Source organism: Eleutherodactylus coqui, chromosome 11, assembly GCF_035609145.1.
Source record: "Eleutherodactylus coqui strain aEleCoq1 chromosome 11, aEleCoq1.hap1, whole genome shotgun sequence".
Classification (NCBI taxonomy): domain Eukaryota; kingdom Metazoa; phylum Chordata; class Amphibia; order Anura; family Eleutherodactylidae; genus Eleutherodactylus; species Eleutherodactylus coqui.
In genome coordinates, this window is record NC_089847.1 from 53420532 (window position 1) to 53440531 (window position 20000).

Consider the following 20000-nt stretch of genomic DNA (forward strand, 5'->3'; position numbering starts at 1 on the left):
CAGTGATTCCTGGGGACAAAGCGCTGTTTGGAGGTGAAATGCAGAAAAACATAACCTGGTGTTGTAAACAGTACATAGGCAAGAGGATAGCAAAGTGGCATGCTTCTTAGCATTTAGCAGGAAGCACTTCTTCTTGAGATGGACTTTGTCAAAGATGGCGACAGTCTTGGGAAATAGCTTCGTAGAAAACGAGAAAAGCACTCCCCGTCGGGGAATCGAACCCCGGTCTCCCGCGTGACAGGCGGGGATACTCACCACTATACTAACGAGGAAGAAGCTGATGAAAGCATGGCAGTATTCGGGCGGACCCATTTACTCTTGGGACCGATAGAATTTTGCCCATTTACACATACGCAGATGTTCTGCCAAAAGAAAAATAGCTTCCACAGATGATATCTTGAGTCATCTAACTGCAAAGTCCAGCTAAAGAAATCTCAAGTCTGACAAATCAGACTTTTTCTCTTTCCCCAAAGGTAAAGCTGCAGTGATTCCTGGGGACAAAGCGCTGTTTGGAGGTGAAATGCAGAAAAACATAACCTGGTGTTGTAAACAGTACATAGGCAAGAGGATAGCAAAGTGGCATGCTTCTTAGCATTTAGCAGGAAGCACTTCTTCTTGAGATGGACTTTGTCAAAGATGGCGACAGTCTTGGGAAATAGCTTCGTAGAAAACGAGAAAAGCACTCCCCGTCGGGGAATCGAATCCCGGTCTCCCGCGTGACAGGCGGGGATACTCACCACTATACTAACGAGGAAGAAGCTGATGAAAGCATGGCAGTATTCGGGCGGACCCATTTACTCTTGGGACCGATAGAATTTTGCCCATTTACACATACGCAGATGTTCTGCCAAAAGAAAAATAGCTTCCACAGATGATATCTTGAGTCATCTAACTGCAAAGTCCAGCTAAAGAAATCTCAAGTCTGACAAATCAGACTTTTTCTCTTTCCCCAAAGGTAAAGCTGCAGTGATTCCTGGGGACAAAGCGCTGTTTGGAGGTGAAATGCAGAAAAACATAACCTGGTGTTGTAAACAGTACATAGGCAAGAGGATAGCAAAGTGGCATGCTTCTTAGCATTTAGCAGGAAGCACTTCTTCTTGAGATGGACTTTGTCAAAGATGGCGACAGTCTTGGGAAATAGCTTCGTAGAAAACGAGAAAAGTACTCCCCGTCGCGGAATCGAACCCCGGTCTCCCGCGTGACAGGCGGGGATTCTCACCACTATACTAACGAGGAAGAAGCTGATGAAAGAATGGCAGTATTCGGGCAGACCCATTTACTCTTGGGACCGATAGAATTTTGCCCATTTACACATACGCAGATGTTCTGCCAAAAGAAAAATAGCTTCCACAGATGATATCTTGAGTCATCTAACTGCAAAGTCCAGCTAAAGAAATCTCAAGTCTGACAAATCAGACTTTTTCTCTTTCCCCAAAGGTAAAGCTGCAGTGATTCCTGGGGACAAAGCGCTGTTTGGAGGTGAAATGCAGAAAAACATAACCTGGTGTTGTAAACAGTACATAGGCAAGAGGATAGCAAAGTGGCATGCTTCTTAGCATTTAGCAGGAAGCACTTCTTCTTGAGATGGACTTTGTCAAAGATGGCGACAGTCTTGGGAAATAGCTTCGTAGAAAACGAGAAAAGCACTCCCCGTCGGGGAATCGAACCCCGGTCTCCCGCGTGACAGGCGGGGATACTCACCACTATACTAACGAGGAAGAAGCTGATGAAAGCATGGCAGTATTCGGGCGGACCCATTTACTCTTGGGACCGATAGAATTTTGCCCATTTACACATACGCAGATGTTCTGCCAAAAGAAAAATAGCTTCCACAGATGATATCTTGAGTCATCTAACTGCAAAGTCCAGCTAAAGAAATCTCAAGTCTGACAAATCAGACTTTTTCTCTTTCCCCAAAGGTAAAGCTGCAGTGATTCCTGGGGACAAAGCGCTGTTTGGAGGTGAAATGCAGAAAAACATAACCTGGTGTTGTAAACAGTACATAGGCAAGAGGATAGCAAAGTGGCATGCTTCTTAGCATTTAGCAGGAAGCACTTCTTCTTGAGATGGACTTTGTCAAAGATGGCGACAGTCTTGGGAAATAGCTTCGTAGAAAACGAGAAAAGCACTCCCCGTCGGGGAATCGAACCCCGGTCTCCCGCGTGACAGGCGGGGATACTCACCACTATACTAACGAGGAAGAAGCTGATGAAAGCATGGCAGTATTCGGGCGGACCCATTTACTCTTGGGACCGATAGAATTTTGCCCATTTACACATACGCAGATGTTCTGCCAAAAGAAAAATAGCTTCCACAGATGATATCTTGAGTCATCTAACTGCAAAGTCCAGCTAAAGAAATCTCAAGTCTGACAAATCAGACTTTTTCTCTTTCCCCAAAGGTAAAGCTGCAGTGATTCCTGGGGACAAAGCGCTGTTTGGAGGTGAAATGCAGAAAAACATAACCTGGTGTTGTAAACAGTACATAGGCAAGAGGATAGCAAAGTGGCATGCTTCTTAGCATTTAGCAGGAAGCACTTCTTCTTGAGATGGACTTTGTCAAAGATGGCGACAGTCTTGGGAAATAGCTTCGTAGAAAACGAGAAAAGTACTCCCCGTCGGGGAATCGAACCCCGGTCTCCCGCGTGACAGGCGGGGATTCTCACCACTATACTAACGAGGAAGAAGCTGATGAAAGAATGGCAGTATTCGGGCAGACCCATTTACTCTTGGGACCGATAGAATTTTGCCCATTTACACATACGCAGATGTTCTGCCAAAAGAAAAATAGCTTCCACAGATGATATCTTGAGTCATCTAACTGCAAAGTCCAGCTAAAGAAATCTCAAGTCTGACAAATCAGACTTTTTCTCTTTCCCCAAAGGTAAAGCTGCAGTGATTCCTGGGGACAAAGCGCTGTTTGGAGGTGAAATGCAGAAAAACATAACCTGGTGTTGTAAACAGTACATAGGCAAGAGGATAGCAAAGTGGCATGCTTCTTAGCATTTAGCAGGAAGCACTTCTTCTTGAGATGGACTTTGTCAAAGATGGCGACAGTCTTGGGAAATAGCTTCGTAGAAAACGAGAAAAGTACTCCCCGTCGGGGAATCGAACCCCGGTCTCCCGCGTGACAGGCGGGGATTCTCACCACTATACTAACGAGGAAGAAGCTGATGAAAGAATGGCAGTATTCGGGCAGACCCATTTACTCTTGGGACCGATAGAATTTTGCCCATTTACACATACGCAGATGTTCTGCCAAAAGAAAAATAGCTTCCACAGATGATATCTTGAGTCATCTAACTGCAAAGTCCAGCTAAAGAAATCTCAAGTCTGACAAATCAGACTTTTTCCTTTTCCCCAAAGGTAAAGCTGCAGTGATTCCTGGGGACAAAGCGCTGTTTGGAGGTGAAATGCAGAAAAACATAACCTGGTGTTGTAAATAGTACATAGGCAAGAGGATAGCAAAGTGGCATGCTTCTTAGCATTTAGCAGGAATCACTTCTTCTTGAGATGGACTTTGTCAAAGATGGCGACAGTCTTGGGAAATAGCTTCGTAGAAAACGAGAAAAGCACTCCCCGTCGGGGAATCGAACCCCGGTCTCCCGCGTGACAGGCGGGGATACTCACCACTATACTAACGAGGAAGAAGCTGATGAAAGCATGGCAGTATTCGGGCGGACCCATTTACTCTTGGGACCGATAGAATTTTGCCCATTTACACATACGCAGATGTTCTGCCAAAAGAAAAATAGCTTCCACAGATGATATCTTGAGTCATCTAACTGCAAAGTCCAGCTAAAGAAATCTCAAGTCTGACAAATCAGACTTTTTCTCTTTCCCCAAAGGTAAAGCTGCAGTGATTCCTGGGGACAAAGCGCTGTTTGGAGGTGAAATGCAGAAAAACATAACCTGGTGTTGTAAACAGTACATAGGCAAGAGGATAGCAAAGTGGCATGCTTCTTAGCATTTAGCAGGAAGCACTTCTTCTTGAGATGGACTTTGCCAAAGATGGCGACAGTCTTGGGAAATAGCTTCGTAGAAAACGAGAAAAGCACTCCCCGTCGGGGAATCGAACCCCGGTCTCCCGCGTGACAGGCAGGGATACTCACCACTATACTAACGAGGAAGAAGCTGATGAAAGCATGGCAGTATTCGGGCAGACCCATTTACTCTTGGGACCGATAGAATTTTGCCCATTTACACATACGCAGATGTTCTGCCAAAAGAAAAATAGCTTCCACAGATGATATCTTGAGTCATCTAAATGCAAAGTCCAGCTAAAGAAATCTCAAGTCTGACAAATCAGACTTTTTCCTTTTCCCCAAAGGTAAAGCTGCAGTGATTCCTGGGGACAAAGCGCTGTTTGGAGGTGAAATGCAGAAAAACATAACCTGGTGTTGTAAATAGTACATAGGCAAGAGGATAGCAAAGTGGCATGCTTCTTAGCATTTAGCAGGAATCACTTCTTCTTGAGATGGACTTTGTCAAAGATGGCGACAGTCTTGGGAAATAGCTTCGTAGAAAACGAGAAAAGCACTCCCCGTTAGGGAATCGAACCCCGGTCTCCCGCGTGACAGGCGGGGATACTCACCACTATACTAACGAGGAAGAAGCTGATGAAAGCATGGCAGTATTCGGGTGGACCCATTTACTCTTGGGACCGATAGAATTTTGCCCATTTACACATACGCAGATGTTCTGCCAAAAGAAAAATAGCTTCCACAGATGATATCTTGAGTCATCTAACTGCAAAGTCCAGCTAAAGAAATCTCAAGTCTGACAAATCAGACTTTTTCTCTTTCCCCAAAGGTAAAGCTGCAGTGATTCCTGGGGACAAAGCGCTGTTTGGAGGTGAAATGCAGAAAAACATAACCTGGTGTTGTAAATAGTACATAGGCAAGAGGATAGCAAAGTGGCATGCTTCTTAGCATTTAGCAGGAAGCACTTCTTCTTGAGATGGACTTTGTCAAAGATGGCGACAGTCTTGGGAAATAGCTTCGTAGAAAACGAGAAAAGCACTCCCCGTCGGGGAATCGAACCCCGGTCTCCCGCGTGACAGGCGGGGATACTCACCACTATACTAACGAGGAAGAAGCTGATGAAAGCATGGCAGTATTCGGGCGGACCCATTTACTCTTGGGACCGATAGAATTTTGCCCATTTACACATACGCAGATGTTCTGCCAAAAGAAAAATAGCTTCCACAGATGATATCTTGAGTCATCTAACTGCAAAGTCCAGCTAAAGAAATCTCAAGTCTGACAAATCAGACTTTTTCTCTTTCCCCAAAGGTAAAGCTGCAGTGATTCCAGGGGACAAAGCGCTGTTTGGAGGTGAAATGCAGAAAAACATAACCTGGTGTTGTAAACAGTACATAGGCAAGAGGATAGCAAAGTGGCATGCTTCTTAGCATTTAGCAGGAAGCACTTCTTCTTGAGATGGACTTTGCCAAAGATGGCGACAGTCTTGGGAAATAGCTTCGTAGAAAACGAGAAAAGCACTCCCCGTCAGGGAATCGAACCCCGGTCTCCCGCGTGACAGGCGGGGATATTCACCACTATACTAACGAGGAAGAAGCTGATGAAAGCATGGCAGTATTCGGGCGGACCCATTTACTCTTGGGACCGATAGAATTTTGCCCATTTACACATACGCAGATGTTCTGCCAAAAGAAAAATAGCTTCCACAGATGATATCTTGAGTCATCTAACTGCAAAGTCCAGCTAAAGAAATCTCAAGTCTGACAAATCAGACTTTTTCTCTTTCCCCAAAGGTAAAGCTGCAGTGATTCCTGGGGACAAAGCGCTGTTTGGAGGTGAAATGCAGAAAAACATAACCTGGTGTTGTAAATAGTACATAGGCAAGAGGATAGCAAAGTGGCATGCTTCTTAGCATTTAGCAGGAAGCACTTCTTCTTGAGATGGACTTTGTCAAAGATGGCGACAGTCTTGGGAAATAGCTTCGTAGAAAACGAGAAAAGCACTCCCCGTCGGGGAATCGAACCCCGGTCTCCCGCGTGACAGGTGGGGATACTCACCACTATACTAACGAGGAAGAAGCTGATGAAAGCATGGCAGTATTCGGGCAGACCCATTTACTCTTGGGACCGATAGAATTTTGCCCATTTACACATACGCAGATGTTCTGCCAAAAGAAAAATAGCTTCCACAGATGATATCTTGAGTCATCTAACTGCAAATTCCAGCTAAAGAAATCTCAAGTCTGACAAATCAGACTTTTTCTCTTTCCCCAAAGGTAAAGCTGCAGTGATTCCTGGGGACAAAGCGCTGTTTGGAGGTGAAATGCAGAAAAACATAACCTGGTGTTGTAAATAGTACATAGGCAAGAGGATAGCAAAGTGGCATGCTTCTTAGCATTTAGCAGGAATCACTTCTTCTTGAGATGGACTTTGTCAAAGATGGCGACAGTCTTGGGAAATAGCTTCGTAGAAAACGAGAAAAGCACTCCCCGTCGGGGAATCGAACCCCGGTCTCCCGCGTGACAGGCGGGGATACTCACCACTATACTAACGAGGAAGAAGCCGATGAAAGCATGGCAGTATTCGGGCAGACCCATTTACTCTTGGGACCGATAGAATTTTGCCCATTTACACATACGCAGATGTTCTGCCAAAAGAAAAATAGCTTCCACAGATGATATCTTGAGTCATCTAACTGCAAAGTCCAGCTAAAGAAATCTCAAGTCTGACAAATCAGACTTTTTCTCTTTCCCCAAAGGTAACGCTGCAGTGATTCCTGGGGACAAAGCGCTGTTTGGAGGTGAAATGCAGTAAAACATTACCTGGTGTTGTAAATAGTACATAGGCAAGAGGATAGCAAAGTGGCATGCTTCTTAGCATTTAGCAGGAAGCACTTCTTCTTAAGATGGACTTTGTCAAAGATGGCGACAGTCTTGGGAAATAGCTTCGTAGAAAACGAGAAAAGCACTCCCCGTCGGGGAATCGAACGCCGGTCTCCCGCGTGACAGGTGGGGATACTCACCACTATACTAACGAGGAAGAAGCTGATGAAAGCATGGCAGTATTCGGGCAGACCCATTTACTCTTGGGACCGATAGAATTTTGCCCATTTACACATACGCAGATGTTCTGCCAAAAGAAAAATAGCTTCCACAGATGATATCTTGAGTCATCTAACTGCAAATTCCAGCTAAAGAAATCTCAAGTCTGACAAATCAGACTTTTTCTCTTTCCCCAAAGGTAAAGCTGCAGTGATTCCTGGGGACAAAGCGCTGTTTGGAGGTGAAATGCAGAAAAACATAACCTGGTGTTGTAAATAGTACATAGGCAAGAGGATAGCAAAGTGGCATGCTTCTTAGCATTTAGCAGGAATCACTTCTTCTTGAGATGGACTGTGTCAAAGATGGCGACAGTCTTGGGAAATAGCTTCGTAGAAAACGAGAAAAGCACTCCCCGTCGGGGAATCGAACCCCGGTCTCCCGCGTGACAGGCGGGGATACTCACCACTATACTAACGAGGAAGAAGCTGATGAAAGCATGGCAGTATTCGGGCGGACCCATTTACTCTTGGGACCGATAGAATTTTGCCCATTTACACATACGCAGATGTTCTGCCAAAAGAAAAATAGCTTCCACAGATGATATCTTGAGTCATCTAACTGCAAAGTCCAGCTAAAGAAATCTCAAGTCTGACAAATCAGACTTTTTCTCTTTCCCCAAAGGTAAAGCTGCAGTGATTCCTGGGGACAAAGCGCTGTTTGGAGGTGAAATGCAGAAAAACATAACCTGGTGTTGTAAACAGTACATAGGCAAGAGGATAGCAAAGTGGCATGCTTCTTAGCATTTAGCAGGAAGCACTTCTTCTTGAGATGGACTTTGCCAAAGATGGCGACAGTCTTGGGAAATAGCTTCGTAGAAAACGAGAAAAGCACTCCCCGTCGGGGAATCGAACCCCGGTCTCCCGCGTGACAGGCGGGGATACTCACCACTATACTAACGAGGAAGAAGCTGATGAAAGCATGGCAGTATTCGGGCAGACCCATTTACTCTTGGGACTGATAGAATTTTGCCCATTTACACATACGCAGATGTTCTGCCAAAAGAAAAATAGCTTCCACAGATGATATCTTGAGTCATCTAACTGCAAAGTCCAGCTAAAGAAATCTCAAGTCTGACAAATCAGACTTTTTCTCTTTCCCCAAAGGTAAAGCTGCAGTGATTCCTGGGGACAAAGCGCTGTTTGGAGGTGAAATGCAGAAAAACATAACCTGGTGTTGTAAATAGTACATAGGCAAGAGGATAGCAAAGTGGCATGCTTCTTAGCATTTAGCAGGAATCACTTCTTCTTGAGATGGACTTTGTCAAAGATGGCGACAGTCTTGGGAAATAGCTTCGTAGAAAACGAGAAAAGCACTCCCCGTCGGGGAATCGAACCCCGGTCTCCCGCGTGACAGGCGGGGATACTCACCACTATACTAACGAGGAAGAAGCTGATGAAAGCATGGCAGTATTCGGGTGGACCCATTTACTCTTGGGACCGATAGAATTTTGCCCATTTACACATACGCAGATGTTCTGCCAAAAGAAAAATAGCTTCCACAGATGATATCTTGAGTCATCTAACTGCAAAGTCCAGCTAAAGAAATCTCAAGTCTGACAAATCAGACTTTTTCTCTTTCCCCAAAGGTAAAGCTGCAGTGATTCCTGGGGACAAAGCGCTGTTTGGAGGTGAAATGCAGAAAAACATAACCTGGTGTTGTAAACAGTACATAGGCAAGAGGATAGCAAAGTGGCATGCTTCTTAGCATTTAGCAGGAAGCACTTCTTCTTGAGATGGACTTTGCCAAAGATGGCGACAGTCTTGGGAAATAGCTTCGTAGAAAACGAGAAAAGCACTCCCCGTCGGGGAATCGAACCCCGGTCTCCCGCGTGACAGGCGGGGATACTCACCACTATACTAACGAGGAAGAAGCTGATGAAAGCATGGCAGTATTCGGGCGGACCCATTTACTCTTGGGACCGATAGAATTTTGCCCATTTACACATACGCAGATGTTCTGCCAAAAGAAAAATAGCTTCCACAGATGATATCTTGAGTCATCTAACTGCAAAGTCCAGCTAAAGAAATCTCAAGTCTGACAAATCAGACTTTTTCCTTTTCCCCAAAGGTAAAGCTGCAGTGATTCCTGGGGACAAAGCGCTGTTTGGAGGTGAAATGCAGAAAAACATAACCTGGTGTTGTAAATAGTACATAGGCAAGAGGATAGCAAAGTGGCATGCTTCTTAGCATTTAGCAGGAATCACTTCTTCTTGAGATGGACTTTGTCAAAGATGGCGACAGTCTTGGGAAATAGCTTCGTAGAAAACGAGAAAAGCACTCCCCGTTAGGGAATCGAACCCCGGTCTCCCGCGTGACAGGCGGGGATACTCACCACTATACTAACGAGGAAGAAGCTGATGAAAGCATGGCAGTATTCGGGTGGACCCATTTACTCTTGGGACCGATAGAATTTTGCCCATTTACACATACGCAGATGTTCTGCCAAAAGAAAAATAGCTTCCACAGATGATATCTTGAGTCATCTAACTGCAAAGTCCAGCTAAAGAAATCTCAAGTCTGACAAATCAGACTTTTTCTCTTTCCCCAAAGGTAAAGCTGCAGTGATTCCTGGGGACAAAGCGCTGTTTGGAGGTGAAATGCAGAAAAACATAACCTGGTGTTGTAAATAGTACATAGGCAAGAGGATAGCAAAGTGGCATGCTTCTTAGCATTTAGCAGGAAGCACTTCTTCTTGAGATGGACTTTGTCAAAGATGGCGACAGTCTTGGGAAATAGCTTCGTAGAAAACGAGAAAAGCACTCCCCGTCGGGGAATCGAACCCCGGTCTCCCGCGTGACAGGCGGGGATACTCACCACTATACTAACGAGGAAGAAGCTGATGAAAGCATGGCAGTATTCGGGCGGACCCATTTACTCTTGGGACCGATAGAATTTTGCCCATTTACACATACGCAGATGTTCTGCCAAAAGAAAAATAGCTTCCACAGATGATATCTTGAGTCATCTAACTGCAAAGTCCAGCTAAAGAAATCTCAAGTCTGACAAATCAGACTTTTTCTCTTTCCCCAAAGGTAAAGCTGCAGTGATTCCAGGGGACAAAGCGCTGTTTGGAGGTGAAATGCAGAAAAACATAACCTGGTGTTGTAAACAGTACATAGGCAAGAGGATAGCAAAGTGGCATGCTTCTTAGCATTTAGCAGGAAGCACTTCTTCTTGAGATGGACTTTGCCAAAGATGGCGACAGTCTTGGGAAATAGCTTCGTAGAAAACGAGAAAAGCACTCCCCGTCAGGGAATCGAACCCCGGTCTCCCGCGTGACAGGCGGGGATATTCACCACTATACTAACGAGGAAGAAGCTGATGAAAGCATGGCAGTATTCGGGCGGACCCATTTACTCTTGGGACCGATAGAATTTTGCCCATTTACACATACGCAGATGTTCTGCCAAAAGAAAAATAGCTTCCACAGATGATATCTTGAGTCATCTAACTGCAAAGTCCAGCTAAAGAAATCTCAAGTCTGACAAATCAGACTTTTTCTCTTTCCCCAAAGGTAAAGCTGCAGTGATTCCTGGGGACAAAGCGCTGTTTGGAGGTGAAATGCAGAAAAACATAACCTGGTGTTGTAAATAGTACATAGGCAAGAGGATAGCAAAGTGGCATGCTTCTTAGCATTTAGCAGGAAGCACTTCTTCTTGAGATGGACTTTGTCAAAGATGGCGACAGTCTTGGGAAATAGCTTCGTAGAAAACGAGAAAAGCACTCCCCGTCGGGGAATCGAACCCCGGTCTCCCGCGTGACAGGTGGGGATACTCACCACTATACTAACGAGGAAGAAGCTGATGAAAGCATGGCAGTATTCGGGCAGACCCATTTACTCTTGGGACCGATAGAATTTTGCCCATTTACACATACGCAGATGTTCTGCCAAAAGAAAAATAGCTTCCACAGATGATATCTTGAGTCATCTAACTGCAAATTCCAGCTAAAGAAATCTCAAGTCTGACAAATCAGACTTTTTCTCTTTCCCCAAAGGTAAAGCTGCAGTGATTCCTGGGGACAAAGCGCTGTTTGGAGGTGAAATGCAGAAAAACATAACCTGGTGTTGTAAATAGTACATAGGCAAGAGGATAGCAAAGTGGCATGCTTCTTAGCATTTAGCAGGAATCACTTCTTCTTGAGATGGACTTTGTCAAAGATGGCGACAGTCTTGGGAAATAGCTTCGTAGAAAACGAGAAAAGCACTCCCCGTCGGGGAATCGAACCCCGGTCTCCCGCGTGACAGGCGGGGATACTCACCACTATACTAACGAGGAAGAAGCCGATGAAAGCATGGCAGTATTCGGGCAGACCCATTTACTCTTGGGACCGATAGAATTTTGCCCATTTACACATACGCAGATGTTCTGCCAAAAGAAAAATAGCTTCCACAGATGATATCTTGAGTCATCTAACTGCAAAGTCCAGCTAAAGAAATCTCAAGTCTGACAAATCAGACTTTTTCTCTTTCCCCAAAGGTAACGCTGCAGTGATTCCTGGGGACAAAGCGCTGTTTGGAGGTGAAATGCAGTAAAACATTACCTGGTGTTGTAAATAGTACATAGGCAAGAGGATAGCAAAGTGGCATGCTTCTTAGCATTTAGCAGGAAGCACTTCTTCTTAAGATGGACTTTGTCAAAGATGGCGACAGTCTTGGGAAATAGCTTCGTAGAAAACGAGAAAAGCACTCCCCGTCGGGGAATCGAACGCCGGTCTCCCGCGTGACAGGTGGGGATACTCACCACTATACTAACGAGGAAGAAGCTGATGAAAGCATGGCAGTATTCGGGCAGACCCATTTACTCTTGGGACCGATAGAATTTTGCCCATTTACACATACGCAGATGTTCTGCCAAAAGAAAAATAGCTTCCACAGATGATATCTTGAGTCATCTAACTGCAAATTCCAGCTAAAGAAATCTCAAGTCTGACAAATCAGACTTTTTCTCTTTCCCCAAAGGTAAAGCTGCAGTGATTCCTGGGGACAAAGCGCTGTTTGGAGGTGAAATGCAGAAAAACATAACCTGGTGTTGTAAATAGTACATAGGCAAGAGGATAGCAAAGTGGCATGCTTCTTAGCATTTAGCAGGAATCACTTCTTCTTGAGATGGACTGTGTCAAAGATGGCGACAGTCTTGGGAAATAGCTTCGTAGAAAACGAGAAAAGCACTCCCCGTCGGGGAATCGAACCCCGGTCTCCCGCGTGACAGGCGGGGATACTCACCACTATACTAACGAGGAAGAAGCTGATGAAAGCATGGCAGTATTCGGGCGGACCCATTTACTCTTGGGACCGATAGAATTTTGCCCATTTACACATACGCAGATGTTCTGCCAAAAGAAAAATAGCTTCCACAGATGATATCTTGAGTCATCTAACTGCAAAGTCCAGCTAAAGAAATCTCAAGTCTGACAAATCAGACTTTTTCTCTTTCCCCAAAGGTAAAGCTGCAGTGATTCCTGGGGACAAAGCGCTGTTTGGAGGTGAAATGCAGAAAAACATAACCTGGTGTTGTAAACAGTACATAGGCAAGAGGATAGCAAAGTGGCATGCTTCTTAGCATTTAGCAGGAAGCACTTCTTCTTGAGATGGACTTTGCCAAAGATGGCGACAGTCTTGGGAAATAGCTTCGTAGAAAACGAGAAAAGCACTCCCCGTCGGGGAATCGAACCCCGGTCTCCCGCGTGACAGGCGGGGATACTCACCACTATACTAACGAGGAAGAAGCTGATGAAAGCATGGCAGTATTCGGGCAGACCCATTTACTCTTGGGACTGATAGAATTTTGCCCATTTACACATACGCAGATGTTCTGCCAAAAGAAAAATAGCTTCCACAGATGATATCTTGAGTCATCTAACTGCAAAGTCCAGCTAAAGAAATCTCAAGTCTGACAAATCAGACTTTTTCTCTTTCCCCAAAGGTAAAGCTGCAGTGATTCCTGGGGACAAAGCGCTGTTTGGAGGTGAAATGCAGAAAAACATAACCTGGTGTTGTAAATAGTACATAGGCAAGAGGATAGCAAAGTGGCATGCTTCTTAGCATTTAGCAGGAATCACTTCTTCTTGAGATGGACTTTGTCAAAGATGGCGACAGTCTTGGGAAATAGCTTCGTAGAAAACGAGAAAAGCACTCCCCGTCGGGGAATCGAACCCCGGTCTCCCGCGTGACAGGCGGGGATACTCACCACTATACTAACGAGGAAGAAGCTGATGAAAGCATGGCAGTATTCGGGTGGACCCATTTACTCTTGGGACCGATAGAATTTTGCCCATTTACACATACGCAGATGTTCTGCCAAAAGAAAAATAGCTTCCACAGATGATATCTTGAGTCATCTAACTGCAAAGTCCAGCTAAAGAAATCTCAAGTCTGACAAATCAGACTTTTTCTCTTTCCCCAAAGGTAAAGCTGCAGTGATTCCTGGGGACAAAGCGCTGTTTGGAGGTGAAATGCAGAAAAACATAACCTGGTGTTGTAAACAGTACATAGGCAAGAGGATAGCAAAGTGGCATGCTTCTTAGCATTTAGCAGGAAGCACTTCTTCTTGAGATGGACTTTGCCAAAGATGGCGACAGTCTTGGGAAATAGCTTCGTAGAAAACGAGAAAAGCACTCCCCGTCGGGGAATCGAACCCCGGTCTCCCGCGTGACAGGCGGGGATACTCACCACTATACTAACGAGGAAGAAGCTGATGAAAGCATGGCAGTATTCGGGCAGACCCATTTACTCTTGGGACTGATAGAATTTTGCCCATTTACACATACGCAGATGTTCTGCCAAAAGAAAAATAGCTTCCACAGATGATATCTTGAGTCATCTAACTGCAAAGTCCAGCTAAAGAAATCTCAAGTCTGACAAATCAGACTTTTTCTCTTTCCCCAAAGGTAAAGCTGCAGTGATTCCTGGGGACAAAGCGCTGTTTGGAGGTGAAATGCAGAAAAACATAACCTGGTGTTGTAAATAGTACATAGGCAAGAGGATAGCAAAGTGGCATGCTTCTTAGCATTTAGCAGGAAGCACTTCTTCTTGAGATGGACTTTGTCAAAGATGGCGACAGTCTTGGGAAATAGCTTCGTAGAAAACGAGAAAAGCACTCCCCGTCGGGGAATCGAACCCCGGTCTCCCGCGTGACAGGTGGGGATACTCACCACTATACTAACGAGGAAGAAGCTGATGAAAGCATGGCAGTATTCGGGCAGACCCATTTACTCTTGGGACCGATAGAATTTTGCCCATTTACACATACGCAGATGTTCTGCCAAAAGAAAAATAGCTTCCACAGATGATATCTTGAGTCATCTAACTGCAAAGTCCAGCTAAAGAAATCTCAAGTCTGACAAATCAGACTTTTTCCTTTTCCCCAAAGGTAAAGCTGCAGTGATTCCTGGGGACAAAGCGCTGTTTGGAGGTGAAATGGAGAAAAACATAACCTGGTGTTGTAAATAGTACATAGGCAAGAGGATAGCAAAGTGGCATGCTTCTTAGCATTTAGCAGGAAGCACTTCTTCTTGAGATGGACTTTGCCAAAGATGGCGACAGTCTTGGGAAATAGCTTCGTAGAAAATGAGAAAAGCACTCCCCGTCGGGGAATCGAACCCCGGTCTCCCGCGTGACAGGCGGGGATATTCACCACTATACTAACGAGGAAGAAGCTGATGAAAGCATGGCAGTATTCGGGCGGACCCATTTACTCTTGGGACCGATAGAATTTTGCCCATTTACACATACGCAGATGTTCTGCCAAAAGAAAAATAGCTTCCACAGATGATATCTTGAGTCATCTAACTGCAAAGTCCAGCTAAAGAAATCTCAAGTCTGACAAATCAGACTTTTTCTCTTTCCCCAAAGGTAAAGCTGCAGTGATTCCTGGGGACAAAGCGCTGTTTGGAGGTGAAATGCAGAAAAACATAACCTGGTGTTGTAAATAGTACATAGGCAAGAGGATAGCAAAGTGGCATGCTTCTTAGCATTTAGCAGGAAGCACTTCTTCTTGAGATGGACTTTGTCAAAGATGGCGACAGTCTTGGGAAATAGCTTCGTAGAAAACGAGAAAAGCACTCCCCGTCGGGGAATCGAACCCCGGTCTCCCGCGTGACAGGTGGGGATACTCACCACTATACTAACGAGGAAGAAGCTGATGAAAGCATGGCAGTATTCGGGCAGACCCATTTACTCTTGGGACCGATAGAATTTTGCCCATTTACACATACGCAGATGTTCTGCCAAAAGAAAAATAGCTTCCACAGATGATATCTTGAGTCATCTAACTGCAAAGTCCAGCTAAAGAAATCTCAAGTCTGACAAATCAGACTTTTTCCTTTTCCCCAAAGGTAAAGCTGCAGTGATTCCTGGGGACAAAGCGCTGTTTGGAGGTGAAATGGAGAAAAACATAACCTGGTGTTGTAAATAGTACATAGGCAAGAGGATAGCAAAGTGGCATGCTTCTTAGCATTTAGCAGGAAGCACTTCTTCTTGAGATGGACTTTGCCAAAGATGGCGACAGTCTTGGGAAATAGCTTCGTAGAAAATGAGAAAAGCACTCCCCGTCGGGGAATCGAACCCCGGTCTCCCGCGTGACAGGCGGGGATATTCACCACTATACTAACGAGGAAGAAGCTGATGAAAGCATGGCAGTATTCGGGCGGACCCATTTACTCTTGGGACCGATAGAATTTTGCCCATTTACACATACGCAGATGTTCTGCCAAAAGAAAAATAGCTTCCACAGATGATATCTTGAGTCATCTAACTGCAAAGTCCAGCTAAAGAAATCTCAAGTCTGACAAATCAGACTTTTTCTCTTTCCCCAAAGGTAAAGCTGCAGTGATTCCTGGGGACAAAGCGCTGTTTGGAGGTGAAATGCAGAAAAACATAACCTGGTGTTGTAAACAGTACATAGGCAAGAGGATAGCAAAGTGGCATGCTTCTTAGCATTTAGCAGGAAGCACTTCTTCTTGAGATGGACTTTGTCAAAGATGGCGACAGTCTTGGGAAATAGCTTCGTAGAAAACGAGAAAAGTACTCCCCGTCGGGGAATCGAACCCCGGTCTCCCGCGTGACAGGCGGGGATTCTCACCACTATACTAACGAGGAAGAAGCTGATGAAAGAATGGCAGTATTCGGGCAGACCCATTTACTCTTGGGACCGATAGAATTTTGCCCATTTACACATACGCAGATGTTCTGCCAAAAGAAAAATAGCTTCCACAGATGATATCTTGAGTCATCTAACTGCAAAGTCCAGCTAAAGAAATCTCAAGTCTGACAAATCAGACTTTTTCTCTTTCCCCAAAGGTAAAGCTGCAGTGATTCCTGGGGACAAAGCGCTGTTTGGAGGTGAAATGCAGAAAAACATAACCTGGTGTTGTAAACAGTACATAGGCAAGAGGATAGCAAAGTGGCATGCTTCTTAGCATTTAGCAGGAAGCACTTCTTCTTGAGATGGACTTTGTCAAAGATGGCGACAGTCTTGGGAAATAGCTTCGTAGAAAACGAGAAAAGTACTCCCCGTCGGGGAATCGAACCCCGGTCTCCCGCGTGACAGGCGGGGATTCTCACCACTATACTAACGAGGAAGAAGCTGATGAAAGAATGGCAGTATTCGGGCAGACCCATTTACTCTTGGGACCGATAGAATTTTGCCCATTTACACATACGCAGATGTTCTGCCAAAAGAAAAATAGCTTCCACAGATGATATCTTGAGTCATCTAACTGCAAAGTCCAGCTAAAGAAATCTCAAGTCTGACAAATCAGACTTTTTCCTTTTCCCCAAAGGTAAAGCTGCAGTGATTCCTGGGGACAAAGCGCTGTTTGGAGGTGAAATGCAGAAAAACATAACCTGGTGTTGTAAATAGTACATAGGCAAGAGGATAGCAAAGTGGCATGCTTCTTAGCATTTAGCAGGAATCACTTCTTCTTGAGATGGACTTTGTCAAAGATGGCGACAGTCTTGGGAAATAGCTTCGTAGAAAACGAGAAAAGCACTCCCCGTCGGGGAATCGAACCCCGGTCTCCCGCGTGACAGGCGGGGATACTCACCACTATACTAACGAGGAAGAAGCTGATGAAAGCATGGCAGTATTCGGGCGGACCCATTTACTCTTGGGACCGATAGAATTTTGCCCATTTACACATACGCAGATGTTCTGCCAAAAGAAAAATAGCTTCCACAGATGATATCTTGAGTCATCTAACTGCAAAGTCCAGCTAAAGAAATCTCAAGTCTGACAAATCAGACTTTTTCTCTTTCCCCAAAGGTAAAGCTGCAGTGATTCCTGGGGACAAAGCGCTGTTTGGAGGTGAAATGCAGAAAAACATAACCTGGTGTTGTAAACAGTACATAGGCAAGAGGATAGCAAAGTGGCATGCTTCTTAGCATTTAGCAGGAAGCACTTCTTCTTGAGATGGACTTTGCCAAAGATGGCGACAGTCTTGGGAAATAGCTTCGTAGAAAACGAGAAAAGCACTCCCCGTCGGGGAATCGAACCCCGGTCTCCCGCGTGACAGGCAGGGATACTCACCACTATACTAACGAGGAAGAAGCTGATGAAAGCATGGCAGTATTCGGGCAGACCCATTTACTCTTGGGACCGATAGAATTTTGCCCATTTACACATACGCAGATGTTCTGCCAAAAGAAAAATAGCTTCCACAGATGATATCTTGAGTCATCTAAATGCAAAGTCCAGCTAAAGAAATCTCAAGTCTGACAAATCAGACTTTTTCCTTTTCCCCAAAGGTAAAGCTGCAGTGATTCCTGGGGACAAAGCGCTGTTTGGAGGTGAAATGCAGAAAAACATAACCTGGTGTTGTAAATAGTACATAGGCAAGAGGATAGCAAAGTGGCATGCTTCTTAGCATTTAGCAGGAATCACTTCTTCTTGAGATGGACTTTGTCAAAGATGGCGACAGTCTTGGGAAATAGCTTCGTAGAAAACGAGAAAAGCACTCCCCGTTAGGGAATCGAACCCCGGTCTCCCGCGTGACAGGCGGGGATACTCACCACTATACTAACGAGGAAGAAGCTGATGAAAGCATGGCAGTATTCGGGTGGACCCATTTACTCTTGGGACCGATAGAATTTTGCCCATTTACACATACGCAGATGTTCTGCCAAAAGAAAAATAGCTTCCACAGATGATATCTTGAGTCATCTAACTGCAAAGTCCAGCTAAAGAAATCTCAAGTCTGACAAATCAGACTTTTTCTCTTTCCCCAAAGGTAAAGCTGCAGTGATTCCTGGGGACAAAGCGCTGTTTGGAGGTGAAATGCAGAAAAACATAACCTGGTGTTGTAAATAGTACATAGGCAAGAGGATAGCAAAGTGGCATGCTTCTTAGCATTTAGCAGGAAGCACTTCTTCTTGAGATGGACTTTGTCAAAGATGGCGACAGTCTTGGGAAATAGCTTCGTAGAAAACGAGAAAAGCACTCCCCGTCGGGGAATCGAACCCCGGTCTCCCGCGTGACAGGCGGGGATACTCACCACTATACTAACGAGGAAGAAGCTGATGAAAGCATGGCAGTATTCGGGCGGACCCATTTACTCTTGGGACCGATAGAATTTTGCCCATTTACACATACGCAGATGTTCTGCCAAAAGAAAAATAGCTTCCACAGATGATATCTTGAGTCATCTAACTGCAAAGTCCAGCTAAAGAAATCTCAAGTCTGACAAATCAGACTTTTTCTCTTTCCCCAAAGGTAAAGCTGCAGTGATTCCTGGGGACAAAGCGCTGTTTGGAGGTGAAATGCAGAAAAACATAACCTGGTGTTGTAAACAGTACATAGGCAAGAGGATAGCAAAGTGGCATGCTTCTTAGCATTTAGCAGGAAGCACTTCTTCTTGAGATGGACTTTGCCAAAGATGGCGACAGTCTTGGGAAATAGCTTCGTAGAAAACGAGAAAAGCACTCCCCGTCGGGGAATCGAACCCCGGTCTCCCGCGTGACAGGCAGGGATACTCACCACTATACTAACGAGGAAGAAGCTGATGAAAGCATGGCAGTATTCGGGCAGACCCATTTACTCTTGGGACCGATAGAATTTTGCCCATTTACACATACGCAGATGTTCTGCCAAAAAAAAAATAGCTTCCACAGATGATATCTTGAGTCATCTAACTGCAAAGTCCAGCTAAAGAAATCTCAAGTCTGACAAATCAGACTTTTTCTCTTTCCCCAAAGGTAAAGCTGCAGTGATTCCTGGGGACAAAGCGCTGTTTGGAGGTGAAATGCAGAAAAACATAACCTGGTGTTGTAAACAGTACATAGGCAAGAGGATAGCAAAGTGGCATGCTTCTTAGCATTTAGCAGGAAGCACTTCTTCTTGAGATGGACTTTGCCAAAGATGGCGACAGTCTTGGGAAATAGCTTCGTAGAAAACGAGAAAAGTACTCCACGTCGGGGAATCGAACCCCGGTCTCCCGCGTGACAGGCGGGGATACTCACCACTATACTAACGAGGAAGAAGCTGATGAAAGAATGGCAGTATTCGGGCAGACCCATTTACTCTTGGGACCGATAGAATTTTGCCCATTTACACATACGCAGATGTTCTGCCAAAAGAAAAATAGCTTCCACAGATGATATCTTGAGTCATCTAACTGCAAAGTCCAGCTAAAGAAATCTCAAGTCTGACAAATCAGACTTTTTCCTTTTCCCCAAAGGTAAAGCTGCAGTGATTCCTGGGGACAAAGCGCTGTTTGGAGGTGAAATGCAGAAAAACATAACCTGGTGTTGTAAATAGTACATAGGCAAGAGGATAGCAAAGTGGCATGCTTCTTAGCATTTAGCAGGAATCACTTCTTCTTGAGATGGACTTTGTCAAAGATGGCGACAGTCTTGGGAAATAGCTTCGTAGAAAACGAGAAAAGCACTCCCCGTCAGGGAATCGAACCCCGGTCTCCCGCGTGA

At 45.0% G+C, this 20000-nt stretch overlaps 18 non-coding genes across 18 annotated transcripts; all 18 read right to left on the reverse strand.

Annotated features, from left to right (window-relative positions):
- Positions 1 to 200: 200 nt before the first annotated feature.
- TRNAD-GUC (transfer RNA aspartic acid (anticodon GUC)) lies at positions 201 to 272 on the reverse strand. Its single transcript has one exon. It is a non-coding gene; the product is annotated as a tRNA-Asp (tRNA).
- A 1374-nt stretch (positions 273 to 1646) lies between these two features.
- Positions 1647 to 1718, reverse strand: TRNAD-GUC (transfer RNA aspartic acid (anticodon GUC)). Its single transcript has one exon. It is a non-coding gene; the product is annotated as a tRNA-Asp (tRNA).
- A 410-nt stretch (positions 1719 to 2128) lies between these two features.
- TRNAD-GUC (transfer RNA aspartic acid (anticodon GUC)) lies at positions 2129 to 2200 on the reverse strand. The gene has a single exon. It is a non-coding gene; the product is annotated as a tRNA-Asp (tRNA).
- Positions 2201 to 3574: 1374 nt separating this feature from the next.
- On the reverse strand, positions 3575 to 3646 carry TRNAD-GUC (transfer RNA aspartic acid (anticodon GUC)). Its single transcript has one exon. It is a non-coding gene; the product is annotated as a tRNA-Asp (tRNA).
- Positions 3647 to 5020: 1374 nt separating this feature from the next.
- TRNAD-GUC (transfer RNA aspartic acid (anticodon GUC)) lies at positions 5021 to 5092 on the reverse strand. Its single transcript has one exon. It is a non-coding gene; the product is annotated as a tRNA-Asp (tRNA).
- A 1374-nt stretch (positions 5093 to 6466) lies between these two features.
- On the reverse strand, positions 6467 to 6538 carry TRNAD-GUC (transfer RNA aspartic acid (anticodon GUC)). Its single transcript has one exon. It is a non-coding gene; the product is annotated as a tRNA-Asp (tRNA).
- An 892-nt stretch (positions 6539 to 7430) lies between these two features.
- Positions 7431 to 7502, reverse strand: TRNAD-GUC (transfer RNA aspartic acid (anticodon GUC)). Its single transcript has one exon. It is a non-coding gene; the product is annotated as a tRNA-Asp (tRNA).
- A 410-nt stretch (positions 7503 to 7912) lies between these two features.
- TRNAD-GUC (transfer RNA aspartic acid (anticodon GUC)) lies at positions 7913 to 7984 on the reverse strand. Its single transcript has one exon. It is a non-coding gene; the product is annotated as a tRNA-Asp (tRNA).
- Positions 7985 to 8394: 410 nt separating this feature from the next.
- On the reverse strand, positions 8395 to 8466 carry TRNAD-GUC (transfer RNA aspartic acid (anticodon GUC)). The gene has a single exon. It is a non-coding gene; the product is annotated as a tRNA-Asp (tRNA).
- Positions 8467 to 8876: 410 nt separating this feature from the next.
- On the reverse strand, positions 8877 to 8948 carry TRNAD-GUC (transfer RNA aspartic acid (anticodon GUC)). Its single transcript has one exon. It is a non-coding gene; the product is annotated as a tRNA-Asp (tRNA).
- Positions 8949 to 9840: 892 nt separating this feature from the next.
- On the reverse strand, positions 9841 to 9912 carry TRNAD-GUC (transfer RNA aspartic acid (anticodon GUC)). The gene has a single exon. It is a non-coding gene; the product is annotated as a tRNA-Asp (tRNA).
- A 1374-nt stretch (positions 9913 to 11286) lies between these two features.
- Positions 11287 to 11358, reverse strand: TRNAD-GUC (transfer RNA aspartic acid (anticodon GUC)). The gene has a single exon. It is a non-coding gene; the product is annotated as a tRNA-Asp (tRNA).
- An 892-nt stretch (positions 11359 to 12250) lies between these two features.
- On the reverse strand, positions 12251 to 12322 carry TRNAD-GUC (transfer RNA aspartic acid (anticodon GUC)). The gene has a single exon. It is a non-coding gene; the product is annotated as a tRNA-Asp (tRNA).
- Positions 12323 to 12732: 410 nt separating this feature from the next.
- On the reverse strand, positions 12733 to 12804 carry TRNAD-GUC (transfer RNA aspartic acid (anticodon GUC)). Its single transcript has one exon. It is a non-coding gene; the product is annotated as a tRNA-Asp (tRNA).
- A 410-nt stretch (positions 12805 to 13214) lies between these two features.
- Positions 13215 to 13286, reverse strand: TRNAD-GUC (transfer RNA aspartic acid (anticodon GUC)). The gene has a single exon. It is a non-coding gene; the product is annotated as a tRNA-Asp (tRNA).
- A 410-nt stretch (positions 13287 to 13696) lies between these two features.
- TRNAD-GUC (transfer RNA aspartic acid (anticodon GUC)) lies at positions 13697 to 13768 on the reverse strand. The gene has a single exon. It is a non-coding gene; the product is annotated as a tRNA-Asp (tRNA).
- A 3302-nt stretch (positions 13769 to 17070) lies between these two features.
- On the reverse strand, positions 17071 to 17142 carry TRNAD-GUC (transfer RNA aspartic acid (anticodon GUC)). Its single transcript has one exon. It is a non-coding gene; the product is annotated as a tRNA-Asp (tRNA).
- A 1374-nt stretch (positions 17143 to 18516) lies between these two features.
- TRNAD-GUC (transfer RNA aspartic acid (anticodon GUC)) lies at positions 18517 to 18588 on the reverse strand. The gene has a single exon. It is a non-coding gene; the product is annotated as a tRNA-Asp (tRNA).
- Positions 18589 to 20000: the final 1412 nt, after the last annotated feature.